The sequence below is a fragment of the Dama dama genome, chromosome 22 (genome assembly GCF_033118175.1).
Source record: "Dama dama isolate Ldn47 chromosome 22, ASM3311817v1, whole genome shotgun sequence".
Classification (NCBI taxonomy): domain Eukaryota; kingdom Metazoa; phylum Chordata; class Mammalia; order Artiodactyla; family Cervidae; genus Dama; species Dama dama.
Window position 1 is genome coordinate 42,638,930 of NC_083702.1, and position 7,599 is coordinate 42,646,528.

General features: G+C 37.9%; 1 pseudogene; it reads left to right on the plus strand.

Annotated features, from left to right (window-relative positions):
• The first annotated feature begins 5,459 nt into the window (after nucleotides 1-5,459).
• LOC133043102 (NF-kappa-B-repressing factor-like) lies at nucleotides 5,460-6,439 on the plus strand (annotated as a pseudogene).
• The last annotated feature ends 1,160 nt before the right edge of the window (nucleotides 6,440-7,599 follow it).

The window sequence follows — 7,599 nt, forward strand, 5'->3', positions numbered from 1 at the left end:
GGAGAGAAGGGGGGACTCAAGAGGAGAGAGACAGATCTACGCAGCTGTCTGTTCCCAGAGTGTTCTCCATAGCCCAGTCACCTACAAAGATTCACAGAATTGGATTGGGAAGAGAAGGGGAAAGGAGGAAATAGAGGTGTTCTGAGGTAGAAAACAGAGAGTCAAGATTGGGAGAGAATAATCTTTGGTTTAAAAATAGGGCTTCTCTTCTTTTTTTTTTTGTAAGGTTATAGTGTATTGAAAATGAAAATTAAGGAGTAGTAGAGGAGTACTAGAGGACTTTAAAAGAAATAAGAGAAAAAGAAAAATAGAAAATAGAAGAGAGAAAAAAGAAAAAAAGAAGAAAAAAGAAAAAAAAAGAAAGAAAAAAAAATTTTGTTTCCCCTAATTAAAAAAAATTGTAAAAATCTATGGAAATGAAAGTTAAGGAGTAATGGGGGAGTAATAGGGGATTTTAAAGGAAAATAAAAGAGAAAAAAGAAAAAAAAGAGAAAAAAGTAAAATTATATCTAGGAGTTTCTCTGGAGCTGTTGCGGTCAATGTGGGTTCGGCTCAGTTTCAGATAGCTCCTCATTCCAGCTTACGCTTCTCGATATCTACAGGCCCCTTCCGGTGTAGTCGGTGTTTTCTAGAGGGATTTTAATCTGTTGCACCAGTCCCTTCTGAAGCGGTTCCCTTTGTTTATTTGGCTTCTGTTTGCTGGTCTCTTCAGAGCCTCATTTCCGCCCTGACACAGGCGGGCAGAGGAATGGAGCGCGCCCCGCGCTGCGCGAGGTTCCAGCCCTCCGGTGTTCCACAAAAGCGCAGAACAAAAAGCTGCGCCTGCTCTCAGTGCCTTTCCCGTCAGAGCGGTCCAGGCAGCCAGGGGCTTGGTGGGCGCACTCTCCCCAGGTGTGGCGCACCCACTCTCTTCCACGGACCCAGTCTCAGTTTCCGCTGGCGCCAGTCGGGTGCCTGCGCCTTCTGCCCTCCGCGTCCCCAGCCCCAGTCCCCACCCGCGCCGGTCGGGTGCCTGCGCCCTGTGTCTCACTGCGACCTTCCCCTCCCCCCTGCCTCCTGCCTCCGGCGGGCCTGGGCCGGTCCGCAGCCTGCGAGCTCTTCCCTGGATTTTCTCGGTCTCTTTGTTCTGCGAACGGCCGGCAGTGTGTTCGGGCCGGTTAATTTACTCTCTCTCTTTTGGTCTCCCACAGTTCAAGTTGGCAACTCACAGAAGCTCCCTCCGATTGTCCTCAGGGCACTCAGGCCTGGACCCTACCCCAAGCAATGCCGCCTAAGACTTCCCGGGACGGATCTCTGTCCTTAGCTCTTTTGTCTCACTTTTTATCTTTTATATTTTGTCCTACCTCCTTTCAAAGACAATGGGCTGCTTTTCTGGGCGCCTGATGACCTCAGCTAGCGATCAGAAGTTGTTTTGCGAAGTTTGCTCTGCGTTCAGTTATTCTTTTGATGAATTTGTAGGAGAGAAAGTGGTCTTCCCGTCCTACTCCGCCATCTTGGCTCCTCCCTCCCCTCCTGCTAATTTTGATGTATGAATTAATTATATCACGTGACTTCATGTTGCTATTTTAGGTTCTCTTTCTAGGATCCAATGCTGGGACCAATGCTTAGTTTTATCTTAGTTTTTAAGCAGCATTTGCCCCTAGATTTTAATTTAATTTAATGCTCAATCTGTTCTTTCCATTATAATTTTATAATTTCCTTAAATTCGACATTTCTTTTGTTCAGAAATGCTTTTAAATCTACTGTACTATTGACTACATGACACAGTTATATGACATAGTTTTATGGTAACAGAATGAACTTTAAAAAGTTATATTTGCACTCTGTTATAAATTCCTTAGTTGCTATGACTCTTCATTTTTTTACTTTTAATGCAGTAGGAATAAGATGGGAGCACAAATCAGAATGTGATTAATCTACTGTCATGGGGGGATAGTGTTATAAATTTTAAATTTGAGTTGATTTCAAAGCTTGAGTAAAGGATTTCACATAGAAGACTCAGGGAAAATACATATTCTATATAGAAAGAACAATATAAGTATTTAGTATGTAGAGAGTTGAAGAGATTGTGAAAGAGTAGAAAGAAACAAAATTTTTAAAAAGAAATAAAAAGAAATGTTTGAAGAAAATATTTCATAGAAGGTACAAAAATAAAATTTCAGGAGAAGACATGACCAAAAGTATTAGATATCATGGAGAAATGAAATAGGATGTGTGACTAATAAAGGCCATTATAAACAGCAGTTGGAAATTAGGATGGCAAGCAGGGGGTGACAAAATGAGTAATTTCAGTGGCATGACGAGAGTAGAAAACACATATACAGCAAGATTCAGAAATAAAGGAGAGGTTAAAAATCCAAGTAGAATTTGTTTACCTTTCAAAACATATTGCAGAAAAATGAATCAGGAGAAATGAAGCCTAAGCTGGAAAGGGAAAGAAGATCAAGAGGAAGGTATTTAACAACTATGAGGACTTGAACTTTTGTAAATGGAATTTAAGAAATTGTAATAGAAACGATTAAAGATACAGAAGAAATAAAGGGTTATTGATGAAGAAAAGTCTTGGTAATAGAGATTTGGAGGGTAGGGTCAAGAACTCAGAAAGAGTTACCTTTGCAGGCACCTGAAGGTTATTTGGAAATGTCAAGACGGGGTGGGAAGTTGAGGGAGTACTGTGGTATTTATTTCCTCAGGTAAGCATGGGGTAAAACCCTCTGTTGTGAGTGAAGAGGGTAGGAGTGGGATGGAGTTGGTAGTATGGGAAGGTGATCAGTAGCTAGGACAGAATATGTAGGAAATTGGAGATCTTACCCCCCAAAAAAAGTTAGAGAGCACTACTGACATTGAGTGCATGCTCAGTTGCTAAGTTGTGTGACACTTTGCGACCCTATGAACTGAACTCCCCTGTTCATGGGATTTTTCTAGGCAAGAATACTGGAGGGGTTGCCATTTCTTCCTCCGGGGAATATTCCTGACCCAGAGATCAAACCCTAGTCTCCTACACTGTCAGGTGGATTCTTTACCATTGCACCACCTGGGAAGCCATACTTTGGAGATAAGCTACTGGCAGTCAATAGCAGAGTAAATCCGTTTGGGGATCTACTTTTGTTTGCAAGTAAAGTAAATTTAGACACTTACTCATTATTTTTTCTTGATTACATAAATGAAAACATGGTAAGTTTTAAATATTTAAAACAATTTGATTTTCCACTAGACAAAGCACATTTTATAACTTAAATGAACTAGAGAGAAGTGATATTTTCTCAATACATCAAGAAAAAAACCTTGAGAAGAATCTACAGAATTATAACTTTTTATTTTCAAAGTGTCTTCTATTTGACATACAATTTCTTGACTTTTAGCTAAAAATAATGTTATATATGTAAAAAGAGTTCCAGTCAATAATTATTTATTAATAAACCTAAAGGATGCTCATCTCAATGGGACCTTATATTAGAGTAGGGAAATAGATACATTTTAATGATGATAATAGCAACTTTGGGGCTTCCCAGTTGACTCAGATGGTTAATTTATTTTTTCTAATTAAAATGTTATGATTTTCTTCAGCTTTGGTTTATCAGTACAGTAAAATTACCCGCCCCAGGATAATTTTCCCATTGGTTGGTAATATAATCATCTCTATTTTTGAGGTGAAGGGAATTGTTTATTTTATTTTTGGTCATTTTAGGGGAAAATGAAAACTTAAAATTAGCAAAAGTATTCATAAACCTCTTATTTTGAAAAAATTAACAAATTTTAAAACAAATGCAACACTACATAACTACTTTTCACATAAATTTTCACATCATCTTTTGTCAGGCAAACACAGTGAAAAATAGAATTTGAACTTTGTTCCTGGTCAATTTATACTCTGTGCCTTCTTGCCACCTGGTGGTTCACAGAACACTGAATAGGGAAGTGAACTAGGTATTGTAGTCCATTTTGACAATAATCTTTACTATATATCTCTCTTTCATTTACAAGTTCTGCTTATTTTTGTCCTCTTTTGGTTTCCCCTTTCTTCTCTTTTACATTCTTCCTCCTACTTTCCCCTCTTCCTAAAGATTTTAGTGTTGTTCTTTCAACTAGTTAAACTTTAAAATTTTAAAACAAATTCTACAGAAAAAAATATATCTAACAGGGCAAAAATATAATAATTTCAGCCTTATAAGTGTGCTAAATATTTTAAGAAAAATTTAATTTTGAAAAATTTACATAATTATACAATATACTTTATGTCTTCTAAAACTTGGCAATTCATTCTTTTCTTTGGCAGGAAATACAGTTTTATGTAAAGCAGTAATTGTCTAAACTACAGAACAGATCCCCAGTAAATGTCAAAACAACTGGATTATATGAGCACGTCATTGATTCATTTATTCAAGAAACTTGATAGAAGATGGATAAAGACTATGCTTTCTGAGAACTTGCATTCTAATACAGATTGGGAAGTGTGACAAGCAGTTTAGTTAATTTGAAAAATCTTATTGTGTAGTGATGATTTATTATATTATGCTGAATAAACATCGCACTTTCACAGGAGACTACAGAACACAGTTAGTATCATCAAACATTATTCCAGCTATTCCTCCACCCCAACACATTCTTGCTTTCAACACAAATTTAAGATCTTCCCAAACATTCTCACTATGGTTTATGGGTATCTTGAACCATTATATCCATACGGAAGAGTCATATATGGACCATCCAAAGTATGCACCTTGCTTGAGAGATAGACAACAGCTGAGGTCTGACGTAGATGAAGTTAAGACTTTTCAAGGCTCTCTAGCTCTGAAACTGGCAGAGATAATTCTGATTGTTAATAGGTATGTCAAAGATAATATATACTAAACTGAGTTACTTCCATATTTTTCCTGTCTACAATCTTTTCAATTACTATTAATGAATTTCAGTCTAGAAACCATGACTTTATGTTGACCTCTTTACTTCTCTCACATTCATTCACATCTGCAATCACAACTTTGCTCTAAAACATATCCAGACTTTGATCACTTACCACCTCCAATGCTACCATCTTGGTCCAAGGCATTTTCAACTCTTTGATTTTATAATGGTTTCTCTGCTTCCACTCTTCCCTCACTTCCATCTCTAACCAATAGAGTAGATTGAGAGAGCCCATCAAAATGTGTCATATCACATCACTCCTATGTTCAAAACAATGTAATTGCTATTTATTTAACTCAGAGTAAAAGGCGAGTTATTTCTTTATTTTGCAAATCTCTCACATATATTATCCAGTCTCTCTCCTATTCTTATGCTTCCAACATAAAAGTCCCCCTAATAGGTCAAGCACCTCTCACCTGAGGCTTCTATCATCTTGACCATGCTGCAATGCTCTTTTCTCCCTCTTTTTTTTTTTCCATTTATTTTTATTAGTTGGAGGCTAATTACTTTACAATATTGTAGTGGGTTTTGTCATACATTGACATGAATCAGCCATGGATTTACATGTATTCCCCATGCTCTTTTCTCTTATATCACAGGACTTTGTCCCTCAAGATCACTGCTTAGCTGAAGGTTATGGAACCAAGAAAACAAGTAAACATGTAGCTGCTGATGAGGCTTTGAAAATCCTTCAAAAAACACAGCCCACTTATCCATTGTCAAAAGTTCACAATGCCAAATAGGCTCTTCACCCAGGGGATCTAGGAAGAAGAAAGACGTAAAGGATCTTGTAGTTTATGAAAATTCTTCCAATCCTGTGTGCACGCTGAATGACACAGCTCAGTTTAACCGAATGACAGTTGAATACGTCTATGAAAGAATGACAGGCCTCCGATGGAAATGCAAGGTGATTCTGGAGAGTGAAGTGATTGCAGAAGCAGTTGGAGTGAAGAAAGCTGTTAAATATGAAGCTGCAGGGGAAGCTGTGAAAACCCTCAAAAAGACCCACCCGGCTGTCATTAACAACTTGAAGAAAGGAGCTATTGAAGATGTGATTTCCAGAAATGAAATTCAGGGCCGCTCAGCAGAGGAGGCTTATAAACAACAAATCAAAGAAGATAACAGTGGAAATCAGCTGCTGAGAAAAATGGGTTGGACAGGTGGTAGTTTAGGTAAATCTGGTGAGGGCATTTGGTAGCCAATCTCCGTCAAAGAGCAGCATAAGCAGGAAGTGCTTGGTCTTGATGTACAGAGGGTAAATCAAGTTGCCAAGAGAGATATTGAACAGATAATCAGAAACTATGCCCGCTCTGAGAGCCACACGGATTTAACTTTCTCTACAGAGCTGACTAATGATAAGCAGAGGCAAATACATCAGAATCTCCCAGAAGTATGGTCTTAAGAGTAAGTCTCATGGGATGGGCCATGACAGGTACCTGGTGGTAGGAAGAAAAAGACAGAAGGACTTACTCGACCAGCTCAAACCGGAGGGCCAAGTGGGGCATTATGAGCTGTGATGCCTCAAGCAAATTGAGATCTTGCTAATTTATTGTGCAGATGCCTGAGGCAGATTTGTGAATTAAAGAAGTAATGCTACATGTACTGGTTGCAGAGTATATTCATTCTTAAGATGTTTCACCTTGTTCATTAGTGCTTTATTAGATATTGCAACTTGAAGAATACTGTCCACTTGTATTAGCTTTATCCAGCATATAATATTGTGCAGTTACTGTTTGTGTCTTTGATAATGCTGTGTCCCTCAGATTTTAGTGGTTTGTACAAAGCAAGAGCACATATCCAAATGGAATTTCACCCCAAGAAAGAAATTCCCAGTTTAAAGGGCATACCACAGCAATCCACAACAATATGTAAAATTGATGTTGACTACAATAAAACTAGAGTCTTAATTCCAAACTTAACTGAAAATGTCAGATCATTTTGTATTATCTATTTTCATCTTTATGTGAAGCCAGTCATACAGTGTTTAACAGTAAATTGTGCTGTATGTGTAAATGTCCTTACCAACTAAATTATGTAAAACTTTCTTAAAGTAATTTTAGTGTTCATTTATATATAACTCTTCCATGTGGTTTCCAGAATATTGGAAGTGATTTACTGTATCTTGTGATAGGAGTTTTAAAAAATTCTAGTCTTCACGCTGCGGAGAAGGCAATGGCAACACACTACAGTACTCTTGCCTGGAAAATCCCATGGGCAGAGGAGCCTGGTGGGCTGCAGTCCATGGGGTCGTGAAGAGTCGGACACAACTGAGCGACTTCACTTTCCTTTGTCCCTCAACTCCTTCCTGCCTTCACTCACATGTTAAATTTTAGTGAAGCCTTTCTTAATCAATCTAAAATGTTAGTGTATATCCGTTTCCCTGTTTTTATTTCTCTTGATGATAATCATTCAAAATAATATGTATATTTTACTTGTTCATTTTCTCTCCTTTTGTCAATAATACATTCTGTGGTAGATATGTCTTTTCTGTTTTGTTGTTTTACTCTTATTTTTACTCTTAACCTTGTTTGACTTTTACACAGAGATTTTAGTTCTTACTTATTTTTTACTTCATTTGGGCACACTTTTCCCTCAGGACCTCAAATCATATTTGGTTCTGGCCTTCAGTACCAGCTTCTTCTCTTGGCCTTCTGTAATCATCCCACCAAGGCCCTGAGGAAAAAACTCACCTCC